The following is a 19,115-nucleotide window of genomic DNA, read 5'->3' on the forward strand; positions in this document are numbered from 1 at the left end:
TAAGCTTGTTGTTTGAGTTGCAAAAATGATTGTTGCACTTCAGCTAATTGCGAGATATGTTTTGCACTCTACCATGATATTTAGTCTATCCTCATAGTCAGTCATGGTAAATCACCTCTAATATTATAGAAGGAATGCTTCTTCATTTCTTTCATTTGCTTAACAGATAAGAGATCCAACCCACGCATTGAATTGTGATTACATCTTCTCTTCAGGCATTCTCCTTAGGAATGGCTGCATCAGCACGATTTCTGGATACCTTGGAGTTAGTGCCGAGAAGTTAATATTTTATTATTGTGGCCAGGGCCTCTGCAGTGACCTTTTCTTGTGGAGGCCAGTGAGTTACCAACGGTTCACTCAATAGCTCGGTGGGAGCTAAGAGAAGATGACTGGAAATTAAAACAAAAAAATAATCAGATGACTACATTCTTGTAAAGTTCACAAGGCTGAGAATGACTAAAAGCTAACCGCATCCCACACCTACTCTGTGCGTTATTACAGTATCAAGTGAACGCAGGAACATGTTTCTCAGAGAATTGTACAGCACAGAAAGAGGATGTCTGGTTAACCGTGTTTGTGCTGGTTCTCTGAAAGAACCAGCCTAGTCTCGCTGTGTCCCCCTCCCACCCAACTCCCTTCGCACCCCAACATCCACCACTTTTCAGGTAGAGCGTTTAGGAACAATTCACACCTGTTACAGCCTTGGATATTTTATGTAACAATTAAATTTCTATCAAGCTTCGTAACAGTTCCCACAAGCTGCATCTTTATGTTAACCGACCCCTGCAGAGTTGCTTTACTCTGTACGTCGGGCCTGTACTCACTGGAGTTTAGAAGCATCAGTGGTGACCTCATCGAAACATGTAGGATCCTGAAACGGCTTGACAGGGTAGTTACTCAGAGGATGTTTCCACCCCGACGGGGAATCTAGAATTAGGGGGCACAGTTTAAAAAAAACAGGAGGCCAGGATTTTCTGGTTGTAGTGGGACCCATGCGGGAGATTTAACAGCCCAGCCGCAAGTCCATTGACATTCAAAGGGACCGGACAATTACGGCGGTGGGTGGGGCTGGAAAACCCCAGCTGGGGCCTCCTATTTAGTCATGATGTGGAGATGCCGGCGTTGGACTGGGGTAAACACAGTAAGAAGTCTGACAATACCAAGTTAAAGTCCAACTGATTTATTTGATAGTAAACTCACAAGCTTGTGAGCTTACTATCAAATAAATCGGTTGGACTTTAATCTGGTGTTGTCAGACTTCTTACTGTGCCTCCTACTTAGGTCAGAGATGAGGAGGAATCTCCTCTGAGGGATATTGGTCTTCTAAAATTCTATGAAGGCTGGGTCAAGGCTGAGTCATGATGTGGAGATGCTGGTGTTGGACTGGGGTAAACACAGTAAGAAGTCTCACAACACCAGGTTAAACCTGTTGGACTTTAACCTGCTGTTGTGAGACGTCTTTCAAGGCTGAGTCAGACAGCTGTTTTATTAGAAGAGAGAGCCATGTGGAACAGGTTGGACAGTGGAGGTAAGGCACCAGTCAGATCAGGCATGATCTTACTGGCAGCTGGAGCAGGCTGTAGGGGCTGAATGGCCTACTCCTGCTCCTATTTCTTCCATTCTTCCGAGAATGGTGGGTGACTGAGATTTAATGTGGGGCAGGATAGGTGCGCTAGTGTTTTGGACAGGGTGGAGTTTATAAGGTTTGAAGGATGGCATGACAGCGTGAGTTTGGAGGTGACCAATGTTTGTCTAAGGGTTTCAGTAAGAGGCAGAGACAGATGGTTTTGCAGAGGAGGATGTAGGCAGTCCAGGTAATGGACTTTGCTATTATCTTCCATTGTACAAGATATGAAGGTCAGACCAAAACTTGGACTAAAGCAACTAAGACATATTGATTTTGAATGACATGCAAATATATGCCATGAAATAACTTAGTGTCAATAGGAATGCAAAAAAATGCAATAAGCCAAGTCCATAATGGGTTAATTCCCTTTCTTGAGGTGGATCCATGGAGATTAAACTTTCTTTAGGTTGACACAACTGATGTACACAACATTCATATCTCCCTTAGGTTTGAATAAAAGAAAATTTTGACTGTCTTTTTACTGATTTCTAGCATTTTATAAACTATGAATATGGCTTCTGTTTTGTAGACATGTGGCTTGATCTATCGGTGTAGTCTGACATTGACAATTACACTGGGAGGTGCTTTGTTAAGCTTCGAGTATTATTAGATTGCAACACAACCTCTGTGAAGGGTTTTCATTAATAAGCCTCACAGTTTATGATACGCAAGAATTGACAGGTAACTACTTCATCCTGGGATAGAATCCGTTTAAACAGTGTACAGACTGGCAAATCGCAGCAAATCCACAACCACTGTTTGAAGAAGAAGAGATAGGGTCACATTTTGGCTCGAGAATCTCCTGTGTTTTGTGTGATAGAGTTTCGGGTTTCTGAGCTTGGGCAGGAGCTGGCGTCTCTGTGGCGCATCCCCAAGATCGAGGGCTTTTGTGCATTGCACATCTATAGATGCAGTCACCCTGCTAGGGAATGAGGGAAAGGTCTAGGCAGATAGTGCAGGTGTCCACTGAGTGCATCTCACTCTCCAACCAGTAGGTTATTCATTTCTGAATACTGCTGAAAGTGATCATTTATCCATGGAGTACAGCTAGACACAAATCCATGACAAATCAGCTGACAGGGGATGCAAAGAAGACAAATAGTGCCAGGAGATTGGATAGTCAGGGCAACAGAGGTGAATCCAGGCTGGTAGTTTGCTTCCTTGGTGCCAGGGTCAAGGGCATCACTGAAGAGTTGTCGAGCAGCTGCAGAGAGTGGGGTTAACAGCCAATGGTCGTGGTCCACATCGATAACCCCAAGACACTGATAAACAGAAGAATATGGACCTGCTGTCAAAACTTAGGGAGCAAGACCTCAAAAGTAGTAATTACTGCTGGTACCGTGTGCATGTGAGTGTAGAAATAGGAGGATAGAACATAGCTGGAAAGCTGGTGCAGGAGGGACGGCTCACTGGATGGTGAAGGAGAAAAAAATTAAAATGAAGCACAAAAAATGAGCATATGACTGATGTCAGGTGGATAATACAATGGTGATACCTGTAAGAAATCAAAACTGTATGTATCAAAATGTTATTATTTTCTGCTATTTTAAAATGGACTTCTGCTGAATTGCAAAATGTTTGCTACAAATCTCTTGACTCACAGGATTGGTTATTTGTTCTGGAAAGCTCCAACAGAAATTACGAGAACAAAAGAATTTTACTCCCATCCTTGTGGAATTACACACCCCATTGCAAGGCCATATTATAATCCCAAAACTAGTTGACTAACAGACAAACTGACCCCCCTAGCCAGGATGATATTAGAGACATTGAAACTTATTATACCGGAAGAAGTATTAACAGCCGCCATGTTGCTCCTCGACTTAAGCCAGGAGTAAGGGGCATAGCTGAGGTATTAATCATATACCTTGCTTCTGTCTTTGCCAAGTAAGAAGATGGTACACAGCCCATGGTGAAAGAGAAAGTAATTCAGACAGGAGAAGGATTTAAAGGAGGGGGCATTGGACAAGTTGTCTGCATTTAAAATTGATAAGACCCCAGGACTGGATGAGATGCACCCATGGATATTGAGAGATGTGAGACTGGAAATTGTTGAGGCACTGTTGCAGGCAATTGAAACTAGCTTAGAAGTTTGAAAAAACAGGGTGGCATGGACAAGTTGGGCCAAAGAGCCTGTTTCCATGCTGTAAATTTCTATGACTCTCTGACACCGGCCAAGATTTGCCAATCTTCCTTAAACTCTGGGGTCATGCCAGAGGTCTGGAGAACTGTAAATGTCACAGCTGCCCTCAAAAAAGAGGTGTAAAGGTAAGCCCAGAAACTACAGACCTTTTGTTTAACCTTGGTGGCTGGCAAGATTTTAGAGATGATAATTTAGGACAAAATTAACATCATTTGGAAAAATGCAAGAAAACCAACATGGATTTGTTAAGTCATGTCTGACTAAATTCTTTGAGTTTTTTTGGTGAGGTAACTGAGAGGGTTGATGAGAGTAATGATGTTGATGTAGTGTACATAGACTCCCAAAAAACATTTGATGAAGTGTCAAGAACAATAGCAACATAGATGCAAAATTAACTGAATGACAGGAAACTGAGTGTTGATATATGGATGTTTTGCAGATTTGAAGGAAGTTTATAATGGAGTTCCGCAGAGATCGCTGTAAGGACCCCATCTCTTCCTGATGTATATTAATCACCTAGGCCTTGGCGTACAGGGCACAAATTCAAAATTTGTGGATGACACAATACTTGCAAGTATGAGGAAATGATGAGGAATGGACATATACAGGTTGGTTAATTAGGCAGACAACTGGCAGATGAAAGTTAATACACAAAAGTGTGAGGTGATTCATTTTGGCAGAAAGGACACAGAGAGACAATATAAAACAAAAGGTATAATAGAAGGGTGCAGGAACAGGAGGACGTAGATGCATATGTGCATAAATCGTTGTAGGTGGTGTGTGAAAGAGTGATCAAAAAGGCCTACAGCATTCTGGATTTATCAATAGGAGCATAGAGTCCAAAAGCAAAGAAGTAACGATGAACCTATAAACTATACTAGTCCGCCCCTCAACTCAAGTGTTGTGTCCAGTTCAGGGCACCAACCTTTAGGAAGCACGTGAGGGTGACAGAGAGGATGCAGAAAGGATTTATTAGAATGTTTCCAGGGATGAGGAAATTCAGTCATGTAGAAAGATTGGAGAAGTTGGGACTGCTGTCCCAGAAGAAAAGAAAGTTGAGGGGAGATTTGATGGAGGTATTCAAACTCATGAGGAACCTGGATAGAGTAGATAGTGAGAAATTGTTTTCAGTGATGAAAAGACTCAGAACCAGAAGATACAGATTGAATGTAGTTGACAAAATGAAGCAAATATTTCTGCAATGAATAGATAGGGTCTGGAATGCACTCCTGAAAGTGTGGTGGAGGCAAATTTAGTTGTGGCTTTAAAAAGGCAATTGGATCATTATCTGAAAAGAAATAAAAATGCAGGGGGAATGAGGAAGAGGCAAGGGAGCGACAGTGGCTGAGACGCTTATTCAGAAGGCCAACACGGACGCATCAGGCCAAATGGCCTCACCATGTGCTCCATTTTATGCCATTGAAGCAATTTTCATTCTTGTTTTCGATTTCCAGTGAGTGCATTGTTTTATTTTCTGCGTGTATGGTTCTAGCGTGCTGCACCATGGTGTGTGAACACATTTCATCAGGAACTATTCCTGTAGCCAGCAGCAGTTAGAGGGCAAACATATTTCCTATTGTGCTGCATCTGTGAACATTTGGCTTTTCTTAAGGGAGAGAGGGTTGTATTCGCACACAAGACCAGACATGCTACAAGATGAAGCCAGAATTATTGATATGTAAAAGAGTGCTTGTGCATTAAGTAAATGGCACATCCACTTGAAACTAGACCTATGTTGTTGTGGAAGCATTTCTGTTCAGGCTGAATTAAATTAGTTAAGTTATATATTTTTTCACTTTAGTGAATGTATTTATAGTATGCCTATCCCACCACTAAATAGACTCCAGTATGCTTTTAAAATCAAACCTTTCATCCAGCAGTTGTTGAAGCTTTGATAATACAGGCTCCTGAATGAGGTTTTGGCCATTGGATATTTTCACGTTTTAAGATATAGTTCAGACTGTTGCTCTTTGGGGTCATGATCTACACAGGCTTCCTGTTATATTACCACAGGATAATGAAAGCTCTGTAGTTAGTTTGTTTAATTTAGTCCTGTGACACTTCAGCAAAGCCAAAGGGAAAGAAAACTTTAACTGTATGAAAACACGACTGCTTCAGGCAGCAGGAAGGAACTTCGCCTTTCAAATCTTTACTTTTTGGTTTCACTTCAAAGCTTGAGGACTTAATGTGGAATTGGTATTGATGAGCTGAATGCAAAATGGCCACAATTTGACTATCAGGTTTGTATAGGAAATGATCTACACATGTTTTAGAAGAAAAGTCAGGCAAAGAGCTAAGGTTTTTTTTTAAATTAGCTAGCGAGGAAGAGGAATGTGAAGATGGCTGATGTGGCCAATTTGGGATTTACAGACTTCATGTACTTGTCTTGAGGGATGTGTGGTTTTGTGTTACCATAAGAACATAAGAAATAGGAGCAGGAGTAGGCCATCTAGCCCTTTGAGCCTGCCCCGCCATTCAATAAGATCATGGCTGATCTGACGTGGCTCAGTTCCACTTTCCCGCCTTCTCCCCATAACCCTTAATCCCCTTGCCTATCAAAAATCTATCTACCCGCGTCTTAAATATATTTAGCGAGGCAGCCTCCACCACTTCAACGGGCAGAGAATTCCAGAGATTCACCACCCTTTGAGTGAAGAAGTTCCTCCTCAACTCTGTTCTAAACTGCACCCCCCTTACCTTGAGGCTGTGCCCTCTAGTCCTACTGTCCTTTCTGAGTGGGAAGAGTCTCTCCACCTCTATCCTATCCATCCCATTCATCATCTTATATGTCTCAATGAGATCTCCCCTCATTCTTCTAAACTCTAATGAGTACAAGCCTAGTTTATTCAGCCTCTCCTCATAGCTCAACCCCCTCAACTCCGTTATCAGCCTAGTAAACCTCCTCTGCACTCCCTCCAAGGCCAAAATATCCTTGCATAAGTACGGCGCCCAAAACTGCACACAGTTACCAGTGCACATCATGATGTGTTCTTATGCCCCTCTTGCTTTTTTCTTCATTTTATTGTGATTGGGGTCTCAAAATGCTGCGATATTTCCCTCAAATACTCCTGCTATCTGGTTCAACCCAAGACAATGATCTCCCAGGAGTTAGTGTCAATGTTGCATTTCTTCATGTTGGCTCTCAGCACATCTTTGAAATGTTTCTTCTGTCCTGCTCTGGCGTGTCTGCCCTGACTGAACTGGAAATAGAAGACCATACGAACAAAGAGCTGAAGTAGGCCATCCAGCCCCCCGAGCCTGCTCTGCCATTTAAAAAAGTCATGACTGATCTGACTGTAACTTCAAATTTGCACTCAGCCTGTTCCCAATAACCGGTCACCTCTTGTTTCCCAAGAATCTTTTCAGCTCTGCTTTAAAAATATTCAAACACTCGACTTCCACAACCTTTTGAAGAAGAGAGTTCCAAAGACTCACGACCCTCTGGGTGAAAAAAAGTCACCTTATCTCCGTTTTAAATAGGTGCCCCTTATTTTTAAACAGTGACTCTAGTTCTAGATTCCCCCACAAGAGGAAACATCCTCTCCACATCCACCCTGTCTAAGCACCTCAGGATCTTACATGTTTCAATCAAATCACCTCTTGACTCTTCTGAACTCCAACATAAACAAGCCTAGCCTGTCCAATCTTTACCTATAAGACAACTCACTCATTCCAGGTATTAGGCTGGTAAGCCTTCTTTGGATTGCTTCAATCACGTTTACATCTCTGCTTAAACAAGGTGACCAATACTAAACACAATACTTCAAATATGGGATGGGATTTTACGGCCTTGCTCGCCCCAAAACCGTAAAATCCTGCCCGAGGTCAGCAGACCTTTCCACGGTCCACCCCTTGCCCGGTCTGATTCCCGGGGCAGGACGGGCAGTAAAATTCTAGCCATAGTCTCACGAGTGTCCTGTATAATTGAAGCATAACCTTCCTACATTTGTATTCAATTTACCTCGCAATAAATGATAACACTCCATTACTTTTCTCAATTACTTGCTGTAACTGCATGTTAGCCTTTTGTCATTTATGTACGAGGACACCCAGACCCCACTGCACGTCAGACCAGCTGCTTTGGGATCCTGGTATCTGGCATTTGAAGAACATGACCAACCTAACAAAGCTGATGGCGGATGATAATAGCCATAAGTTTTGTGGTGCCTGCTTGTGAGAGGACAGTGGTGTGGTGGATCTGTTTTCCTAGTTAATCTGAGGGATCTTCCACAGGCAGTGTGGATGGCCACACCAGCGCTTGGAGGTCCCTGTTACATGGTGTATGTGTTTCAGCTGCAACAGTGAGGAAGAGATTACAACCATGTGGTAGACCATTGAGCTTGGTTTCAGACTTGATGCTGTGATCTTGAAACACTCACTGCCTCAGGTGGTCAAAAGTTGCACCCGCAGATTTAAAACACTGCTGGATTTCTTTGTCAATGACAACTTTTGGGAAAGATAACCGCTAAGATACTGGAAGTGTTCCACATTGTCCCAACACTCTTCATGAATCCTAACCAATGTGGCTGGGGTGTTTGTATTTGTTTTTTTAAGTTCATTTATTAGTGTCACAAGTAGGCTTACGTTAACACTGCAATGAACTTACTGTGAAAATCCCCTAGTCGCCGCACTCCGGTGCCTGTTTGGGTACACTGAGGGAAAATTTAGCATGGCTAATGCACCTAATCAGCACATCTTTTGGACTGTGGGAGCACCTGGAGGAAACCCATGCAGACACAAGGAGAACGTGCAGACTCCACATAGATAGTGACCCAAGCCAGGAATGGAACCCGGGTATCTGGCACTGTGAGGCAGCAATGTTAACCACTGTGCCACCGTGCCGCTGCCTTGGAGCTTGCTGATAGAGGATTTTGACTGTCTGAATGTCGGGTGTAAATCCCATTCTCTGATATGACTCTGTAAATATGTCGACAATTCTCAGGAGATCTGCTTCTGACACAGAACTTACTGCAGCTTCATCTGGAGTTCCGTGACCGAGGTCAGGGTTGTCATAGACAGAAGATATCAGAGATTAAATCATTCACCTTCCATTCGATAATAAACTGCACTCCAGCAGTGAGCTTGTCTCTTTTCAGATTGAAGAGACTGAAGGGAGTAAGGGATCCCACAGATGGGAAACTCTGAGAAAGGACAAATTTGGAGAAGAGCTGAGGTAATTAAGTTCCAGTAAGAAGTCTCACAACACCAGGTTAAAGTCCAACAGGTTTATTTTGCTACGAAATAAACCTGTTGGACTTTAACCTGGTGTTGTGAGACTTCTTACTGTGTTTACCCTAGTCCAACACCAGCATCTCCCCATCGTAATAAGTCCCACCCAGCTGAGAGTCAATGTAATAGTTTCTGCCATTTTTCCTCTGTTGTCTGTGAACTAAATGTTATTCAGCTTCTGAATATAAAGGTTGTAATTTTTCCAGAGGAACAAAAGTCTAAAAGAAGGTTCAGTTGCCTGTTTTCTCCCTTCACGGAGTGGGCCAATGATCACTGCATGTTTTGAGCTGTGGGGTTTAATCTTGTGAGGGGTTGATCTGGACCTACAGATACTGCTGGAGGCAAGGCTGTTGGTAAGCTCTACCTTTAATTGAAATTATATCCACTCAGTATAATAAAGACTCAATGTGAGGAACTACAGGGGATTACATCTCTCCATGTTTTGTTGTTATGTGATCTTACCGCATTGAAAATGTAGATTATATGTTTACATATTTAATATTAACCCTTTATACTACAGTGTTAATTAAGTAAAATGTCAAATTATGCATTGAACGAAAATAGCAATGCCTACAAGAAACCTCGGAGGAGTTAAATAGTTTAAACTCAAAAACATTTCTAAAACTTTGAGAAGTGTGAAGCATGTATTGTTGATTTAAAAGCTGCAGTTTCAGGATAGTGGAAAATAATTAATTATTAATTATTAACAACAGTCACTTGTCACTAACCCAAGATAAATAGAAGTTGGGAAAACTGAATTTTAAAATGTTGAAATATTTTGATGAGGTGGCTTTCTGACTGAGAATCTTTATATTTATTTATTGCTTTATTGGCGAGCCCAGCTTTTCTTGTCCATCCCTAATTCTCCTTGAGAAGGTTGTGGTGAATTGCAGTTGCAGTCCATGTGTTGTAGGAGTACATACAGTGCTGTTAGGAAGGGAGAGAAAACTGCACATTGTAAATAATGTTTACCAAGTTACTTCCAAAGTAAGAAATAACATAACAATACAAAAACAGAAAATACTGGAAAATCTCAGCAGGTCCAACAGTATCTGTGGAGAGAGAATAGAGCCCTTGACCAGAATTTTACTCTGTCCTCTACTGCTGCCCCTGTCTCCAATAACTGTTCCTGCTCCCTTGTGATGTACAGCTCACCATGTGACAAGCTAACAGTCCCTTTTGAAGTCTCCACTGAAGTGTGTAGATCTGAGTAGTTAGATGATGTGATGAGTTGTGTGATAGTGCTTTGTCAGATTGCGTGACCTCCTCTGAGACCCCTTGGCCTCCTCCTGCTCCAGCTTCTCCCCCACAGTGGGGGGGCATGCATCCTGCCCAAGTTCCCACGCTATCATCTCACCTGCCACTCCATCATCTCACCTGCTTTCTCTGTCCAGAAGGTCCAAAAAAGATTCATTCTCACCCTTATTGGTATTTTATTGCTTTCTGAGGTTTTAACAGGCAGGCACGGATTACTGTCACACTCTCCTGTTCCAGGAAGTTCAGAAGTAGGATGCTCATTCCACGTCAAAGTCCACTCCAGTAATTCTTGTGTTTCTGACCCATTGCCAGTCTCCTCCATCAGAAGTGGGTGTGAATGTTAACGTTCTGGCCTTGAGTCCCTGCTTTATGGTGGTGACCTTGTGAGGGGTGGATGGAGGATGTCATTCCCTCATCCTGGAAATTTGGGGTGTAAGATAAGTATCGAGATCCTGACCTAGTTTCTGGTTATTCGGGCAAATCCCTGCCAAGAATCTGCTGAGCTGGGCATGAATCACTGACACCACGCTGTTTTAGCTCAGCACAACACTTTTTAAAAAGCTTGCCAAGCTGGCATGTGATGTTAATATGTCCTGAATCCATAGAATCCCTACAGTGCAGGAGGAGGCCGTTCAGCCCATTGAGTTGCACCGACTCTCCAAAAGATTTTATCCATTTCCATAAGTCTGCGCATTTACCATGGCCAATTCCCCTAACCTACACATCTTGTGACTCTAAGGGGCAATTTAGCACGGCCAATCCACCTAACCTGCACATCTTTGGAGTATGGAAAGAAATGGAGCATCTGGAGGAAACCCATGCAGACATGGGGAGAACGTGCAGACTCCACACAGACAGTGACCCAAGCCAGGAATTGAACCCAGGCTCCTGGCGCTGTGAACAGCAGTGCTAACCACTGAATACAGTAGTTAGTTATTTTCACAAAGATTTCTTTCTGTGTTTTCCAGGTCATGGGAAGAGCAGCCTCGACTGTGGAAGTTATCCCATTGACTTACAGACTTTTGTCTTAGTTCAGCATTCCATCTGTCGCTGTTTGTAATGTTGTGAGATATCTCTACCTCCCAGCACCTGGCACAAAAACGAGAACCACTTTGAACCACTTATCTTTTTAATCACTGTTCCATCTGAATTTTTCCAATTGCTTCTGAGAAATGTTGCAGTGATTTTGATCTGGGTCTAACCTCTTATCTGCTCAGCGAGCTTTCTGGATCAGAGAAGCTCTTTGCACCCTTGCTGCTCTTCTCATACAATTGCTTGAGGCCTCTTGTGGTTCAGCTAAGGACACCATCATAACGATTGAGTGATCCTAAATCACACGTGGTAAAAGAAGGAGCCAGGAAACACATACTCTGCACTGCCACCGCGTCTTTGGAAATATTGAGAATGAATTTTCTGAGGCCTCGACCACCAGCAGAATCTTGCATATGACCAATGAATTGCAGAAAACTGCAATCAGGCTGTCTGCAGTTTGTCAGTCTGCACTAGAGCAGAAGTGGGAACAAAATTTACTATAAGAAAGCATTGATTTTTTTTATGATTAAACATTTACTTGACCCTATTGCAATATCTCTGGGAACTCACAGTATCGCTGAGACTGCAAATATACAGATCTGTTGGAGAGTTGGTGCAGAATCGATGGGTTGAATGGCCTCCTTTTGCACTATCGGGACCCTGTGATTTGTCCACTTGGTGCAGGTTTGGGATATACCCGTCTGTGACTTTACAGAAGGTCATTGTAGGTCCAGCACTGCTCAAAGTATGATGTATAGAGTCACATGGTAACAGGCTCAGAGAGAACACTCGAGGAGCAGCCTGCATGGAGAAGCAGCCTCATGCATGACATTAACTGGGATCTGTAAACAGTTAAAGATTAACAGTCAATGGTTAAATGTTTAAGTATACAAGACTTCATCATCAAGACATCAGACAAATCCATAATGCAACATAGTGATCAGTGATGAAATGAAATGTGATATTTTAAGCAATGAACCTAGGACAGAGTTTCAAGGTATAAGCCTCACCAGAGAGACATTTGCCTAAGAAGAAAACTTGAAGAAACAATTGAAGGAGCATTACTACAAATTTAGAAGTTGAGGAATTCACCAGAATGAGTAAAAGTCCATTGTATGACCTAGTCAGGTCATAAATATGGGCCAGCAAAAATGACAAAGAATTGCCAGGCCCTGAGAGATGCAGCAATGCACAACTTACAAAGAACAAAGAAAATTACAGAACAGGAACAGGCTCTTTGGCCCTCCAAGCCTGCACTGACCATGCTGCCTATTGAACTAAAACCCCCTATCCTTCCGGAGACCATATCCCTCTATTCTGATCCTATTCATGTATTTGTCCAGACGCCATTTAAAACTCACTATCATATCTGCTTCCACTACCTCCCCTGGCAGCAAGTTTCAGGCACCCACCACCCTTTGTGTAAAAAATTTCCCTCATGCATCTCCTTTAAACCTTGCCCCTCGCACCTTAAACCAATGCCCCCCCGTAATTGACTCTTCCACCCCGGAAAAAAGCTTCTGATTATCCATGTCCCTCATAATCTTGTAGACTTCTATCAGGTCACCCCTCAATCTCCGTCGTTCCAATGAGAACAAAGAACAAAGAACAAAGAACAAAGAACAAAATCAGCCCGGGAAACAGGCCCTTCGGCCCAACGAGCCTGTGCCGCCATCTCAACACCACCAGTCCCCCTCTCCACCCACGACCCTTGTCTAATGTTTTATGGCCATCCAGATTGAGGGAAACTGATTTAGGGACAATTTATTCCTGCCAACCAGCCTAACAGCACATCTTTGGGGTGTGGGAGGAAACTGGAGCACCCGGAGAAAACCCACGCAAGCACGGGGAGAATGCGCAAACTCCCACAGACACCGGCCCAAATCCATGTGTCTGCACAGCAATCAGTGATAGTCATTGAGCTGTCGTCTTGCCCAGTATCTGGTCCAGTTTAGGCACACACTAACCACATGAAGCACTAGGCCAATCCTGAACAACCAAGAGCAGCCCCAATATGACCCATCGCGTGTATGCCCCTCGTTGGACACGAGGTGGACCGACTTAAAACCTGTGAATGAAAAGAGAAAAACATTATCATACTATACCCATTTACATTACCAGGGACGCCCCAATGCTAATGACCCTTATTTAAAACAATCTCCTATATCCACCCATCTCCAACCCAGTCATGTGCCTGTCTAAGTTACTCTTAAATGACTCTAGCGTGTTTGCCTCCACCACCTGACTTGGCAGAGCATTCCATACCCCCACTACCCTCTGTGTGAAAAACCTCCCTCTAATATCTGTGTTATACCTCTCCCCCCTCACCTTAAGTCCATGGCCCCTTGTCCTACGTGTCTCTATCATAGGAAATAGCTTACCTCTGTTTACTCTATCTATACCCTTCATAATCTTATATACCTCTATTAGATCCCCCCTCAGTCACCGTCTTTCAAGGGAAAAGAGCCCCAATTTCTTCAATCTTTCCTCATACCCTAGTCCTTCCATACCAGGCAACATCCTGGTAAACCTCCTCTGCACTCTCTCCAGAGTCTCCACGTCCTTCCGGTAGTAAGGCGACCAGAACTGGACGCAGTACTCCAAATGCGGCCTAACCAACGTTCTATACAACTGCAACATTAGACTCCAGCTCTTATATTCTATTCCCCTTCCTATAAAGGCTAACATACCATAGGCTTTCTTCACCACACTGTTCACTTGTACTGCCACCTTCAAAGACTTGTGCACTTGCACCCCCAGGTCTCGCTGCGATTCTATGCTCCTTACGGGCTTACCCTCTATCATATAACTCCCCCCTACATTATTCCGGCCAAAATGCATCACCTCACATTTATTTGGATTAAACTCCATTTGCCATGTATCTGCCCAATCAACCAGCCTATCAATATCCTGCTGTATTGCCGGACACTGCTCCTCACTGCCCGCCAATCCAGCCATCTTGGTGTCATCAGCAAATTTGCTGATCACACCACCTACTCCCTCTTCCAAATCATTTATATACACTACAAAGAGAAGAGGTCCCAGTACTGAGCCCTGCGGCACACCACTAGTGACAGACCTCCAGCTAGAAAAAGACCCCTCCACTACTACTCTCTGACTCCTCTTTGCAAGCCAGTTCTCTACCCATCTAGATACCTGACCACATATCCCATGAGCTTTAATCTTCTGTACCAACCTACCATGAGGGACTTTGTCAAACGCCTTACTGAAATCCATATAGATTTATCAGTTTTAATGCCATCTAAAAGCCCTAACACTTCTTCCCTTGTAATCGATAGATCTTTCAATTGGTCTACCGCTCCCTCAATGACCGTACTAGACATCAAGCCCCTCTCCTTCGTGAATACCGACGCAAAGTACTCATTGTTCTCTGGAGCAGTGTACTGGTGGCTGGTGAGTATAAACTGCGAGTGTACTGTGTTTTTTTTAAAATTGCATTGCTGGGTTGTGGGTTTTTTTCCCTTTGCGCTTTCCGTAGTGGATCCTAGGCGCAAGGGCTGTTGGGAAGGGAGTGAGGGAGTATAAAAACAAGGCCACAGTAGATAGTGGGCAGCATTGGGAGTGGGTAGTGGAGTGAGGTGGGTGCTGAGTGAGTACTGCAAGGGCTTAGGCAAGGTGAGATACTGGTCAAATTTTTCCAACTGTGTCCATAGGTTTAAGGGTGGTCAAATAAATGGCAGGGTCCATGGGGAGGCGTGTCAGCTGTGTAAGGTGCAATATGTGGGAGTTCCTGGAGACACAGCATCTCCGGAGAGTCCACATCTGCACCAAATGTCTGGAGTTGCAGCGTTTGAGGGCCCGGGTTAGGCAACTGGAGTTGAGGCTGGAGGAATTATTTTTAGTTAGGGAAAATGAGGCGCTAATGAATAGGAACCACGTTCAAGAGGGGATCCCAGAGCTGGGGTGGGGGGGAGAGAGAATGGGTGGGTTACAGTTAGGAAGGGGAAAAAGAAGAGGAGTAATGTTCCAAAGGCTACCCCAGGGGTTGTCTCCCAAAATATCAAGGATAAGGCGCCAACTGAGGTGGAAAGGGCACGAGGGGAAGACCGGAGTGCCTCAGAGGGAAGGAAGGGGGCTGGATGTGAGATAGTGGTGGGGGATGGGAGGGTTAGAGGAATTGGTAGGCGTTTCTGTGGACAAAAGCAGGACTCCAGGATGGTGGTCTGCCTCCCTGGAGCAGGGGTACAGGATGTGTCGGAGAGGGTAGAGGGAATCTTCAAGGGCCAAGGGACCCAGGCAGATGTAATTATACACGTAGGTGAGAAGGACATAGGAAGGAAGAGTAGGGGGGAAATACGTACACAGTTCAGGGAGTTGGGAGCCAGGCTGAAGTGCAGGGCCTCCAGGGTGCTGCCAGTGCCCAGCAATAGCAGGGATAAAAATAATGAGATCCTGCAGCTGAATGCATGGCTGAGGGATTGGTGCAGGACAGAGGGTTTTAGTTTTGTAGACCATTGGGAAGTCTTTGAAAAGGAAGGGCACTTGTATAAGAGGGATAGGGAACACTTAAATGGGAAGGGTACACATATTTTAGCTGGGAGGTTAGCTGGAGTGTTCAGGCAGGGTTTAAACTAGTATGGAGGAGGGGTGGGGAGGAGAGAGACAGCTCAGGCACTGGGAGTGGGAGTGAGTTGGAGGTCAGGGTAAGTCTAGATGATAGGAAAATCTCCCAGGAGGAGGAGGATGCAAGAGGGCCTGAGAGTCTCCGGTGCATCTGTTTTAATGCGAGGAGTGTGACGGGTAAGACAGATGAACTTAGGGCCTTGATGTTCGCGAGGAATTTAGATGTGGTGGCAGTGACAGACACGTGGTTAAAGGAGGGGCAGGACTGGCAGCTAAATATACCAGGGTATAAGTGTTTTAGGTGTGATAGGGGAGGGTTGAAAAGAGGAGGGAGAGTGGCGCTGTTAGTTAGGGAGCAGATCACAGCGGTGCAGAGGGAGGATAACATGGAGGGGTTGGGAATTGAGTCTCTGTGGGTGGAGTTGAGGAATAGGAAGGGGGCCATTACTATGCTAGGAGTGTACTATAGGCTGCCCGACAGCCCGCGGGCAGTGGAAGAGGGTATATGTAGGGACATTTTGGACAAGTGTAGGAAGAACATGGTTGTTGTAGTGGGAGATTTTAATCTCCCTGGGGTGGATTGGAAGGTGCCTAGAGCTGGGGAGTCTGATGGGGAGGAATTCGTAAGATGTGTATTGTAAGGATCCTGGCAACAGTATGTAGATAGCCCGACTAGAGAGGGGGCTATACTGGATCTAGTTCTGGGCAATGAGCTGGGTCAGGTGGTTGAGGTCGCAGTAGGCAAACATGTGGCTAATAGTGACCACAACTCCGTCTACTTTAGGATACGAATGGAAAAAGACGAGAGCTGTCCTAAGGGGAGGGTGCTAAATTGGGGGAAGGCTAGATACAGCCAGATTAGGCAGGAGCTTAGGGATACAGACTGGGATAGGCTGTTGGAAGGCAAGACCACGTTAGGCATGTGGGAGTCTTTCAAGGGAAAACTGCAAAGAGTGCAGGAAAGGCATGTGCCAGTTGGGAGAAAGGATGGGAAAGGTAGGATTAGGGAACCGTGGATTACTAGAGATATAGAAGACCTGGTTAGGAAGAAACGAGAGGCGTATGTCAGGTCTAAGCAGCTGGGAACGGAGAGAGCGTTGGAGGAATACAGAGAGAGTAGGAGGGATCTCAAACGGGGAGTTAGAGCAAAGAGGGGGCATGAGATGGCTTTGGCAGGTAGGGTTAAGGAGAATCCAAAGGCGTTTTACTCCTATCTTAAGATCAAAAGGGTGGCTAGGGGTAAAATCGGTCCTCTCAGGGACAGACGTGGGGAATTGTGCTTAGAGGCAGAGGGAATGGGGGAGATCCTGAATGAGAACAAACCAAGGTTCTCCAACCTCTCCTCATAGCTAATGTCCTCCATACCAGGCAACATCCTGGTAAATCTTTTCTATACCCTCTCCAAAGCCTCCACATCCTTCTGGTAGTGTGGCGACCAGAATTGAACACTATATTCCAAATGCGGCCTAACTATAAAGCTGCAACATGACTTGCCAATTTTTAAACTCAACGTCCTGGCCAATGAAGGCAAGCATGCTCTATGCCTTCTTGGCTACCTTCTCCACCTGCATTGCCACTTTCAGTGACCTGTACATGGAGATCCCTCTGCTTATCAATACTCTTAAGGATTCTGCCATTTACTGTATATTTCCCATCTGACCTTCCAAAATGCATTACTTCACATTTGTCTGGATTAAACTCCATCTGCCATCTCCCCGCCCAAGCCTCCAATTGATCTATATCATGCTATATCCTCTGATGGTCCTCATGGCTATCAGCAAATCCACCAACCTTGGTGTCATCCACAAACTTACTAATCAATCCAGTTACATTTTCCTCCAAATCATTTATATGTCTTACAAACAGCAAGGGTCCCAGCACTGATCCCTGAGGAACGTTACAGCTCTCCATTCAGAAACACACCCTTCCACTGTTACCCTCTGTCTTCTATGACTGAACCAGTTCTGTATCCTCCTTGCCAGCTTACTTCTGATCCCATGCAACTTCACCTTCCACAACAATGTGAGAAAAATGACAAAAATAGGTTGTACTTTCATTATAGAAAATGTCCCGGCAGTTCAGCAGATGGCAGTAGTGTGGCCAGGCTGCACTGAAATTATAAAAAAGTTAAATAAAAATCATTTGGCAGATTAAAGAGACAAACCTAAAAAGGAAGGTGATGGTGTAGTGGTATTGTCACTGGATTAATAATCCAGAGAGCAGGGCAATGCTCTGAGGACCCACATTCAAATCCCACCATGGTAGATGGTGAAATTTGAATTGATAAATATCCGGAACTGAAATATCCAATGATGACCATGAAACCATTGTCAATTGTCATAAAAACCCTTCTGATTTACTAATGTCCTTTAGGGAAGGAAATCAGCCACCTTCACATGCTCTGGCCTACATGTGAGCCATGAGATTGACTCTGAAATGCCCACCATCCACTCAGTCATATCAAACTATGAAAAAGAAGTCAATAAGGAATGAAATCAGATACATCACCCAATGTTGCCTCCAGGCTTCAGAAACAACAACAGCAAGCCCTGTCGACTTTACTAACATCTGGGGACTTGTCCCAGAATTGGGAGATCTCTCACAGACAGGTCAAACAACATCCTAATATACTCATGATCATGGAATCGTACATTAGAAACAATGTCCCAGACACCACCACTATCCCTGGGTACATCCTGCCCCATCAGAAGGGCAGGTCCAGCAAAGGTGGTGGCCCAGTGGGAAAGGAGCTGTTCCTTGAAGTCTCATGGCATCAGATCAAATATAGTTAAAGAAATCTCCTGCTTAATACTACATACTGTCTCCCCTCAGCTGACGAATCAGTATTCCTCCATGTTGAATACCACTGTTGAAGCAGCACTGAGGGCACAGATTGTACTCTGGGTGAGGGAACTTCAATGTTCACCATCAAGAATGGCTCGGTAGCACCACCGTAGATCGAGCAGTCCAGGTCCTAAAGGACATCAAGATTGGGACAGCATCAGGAGGCGAGGGAACAAGCAAGAGGGAAAAACATACTTGACTTCATCCTCACCAACCTGCCTGCTATAGATGTCTTTAGCCATTTGACAAAGTAAGGTATCAGGGAGCCCGACCAAAACTAGAGTCACTGGGAAATGGGGAAGTCTCTCTTCTTGTGGGGATCCTACCTAGCACGAAGGGCGATGGTCATGGCTGTGGGCAGTCAATCATTTCAGTTCCAGGTCATCACTAAAGAAGTCG

This window comes from Carcharhinus amblyrhynchos, chromosome 2 (genome assembly GCF_965287045.1).
Source record: "Carcharhinus amblyrhynchos chromosome 2, sCarAmb.v2.hapA, whole genome shotgun sequence".
Classification (NCBI taxonomy): domain Eukaryota; kingdom Metazoa; phylum Chordata; class Chondrichthyes; order Carcharhiniformes; family Carcharhinidae; genus Carcharhinus; species Carcharhinus amblyrhynchos.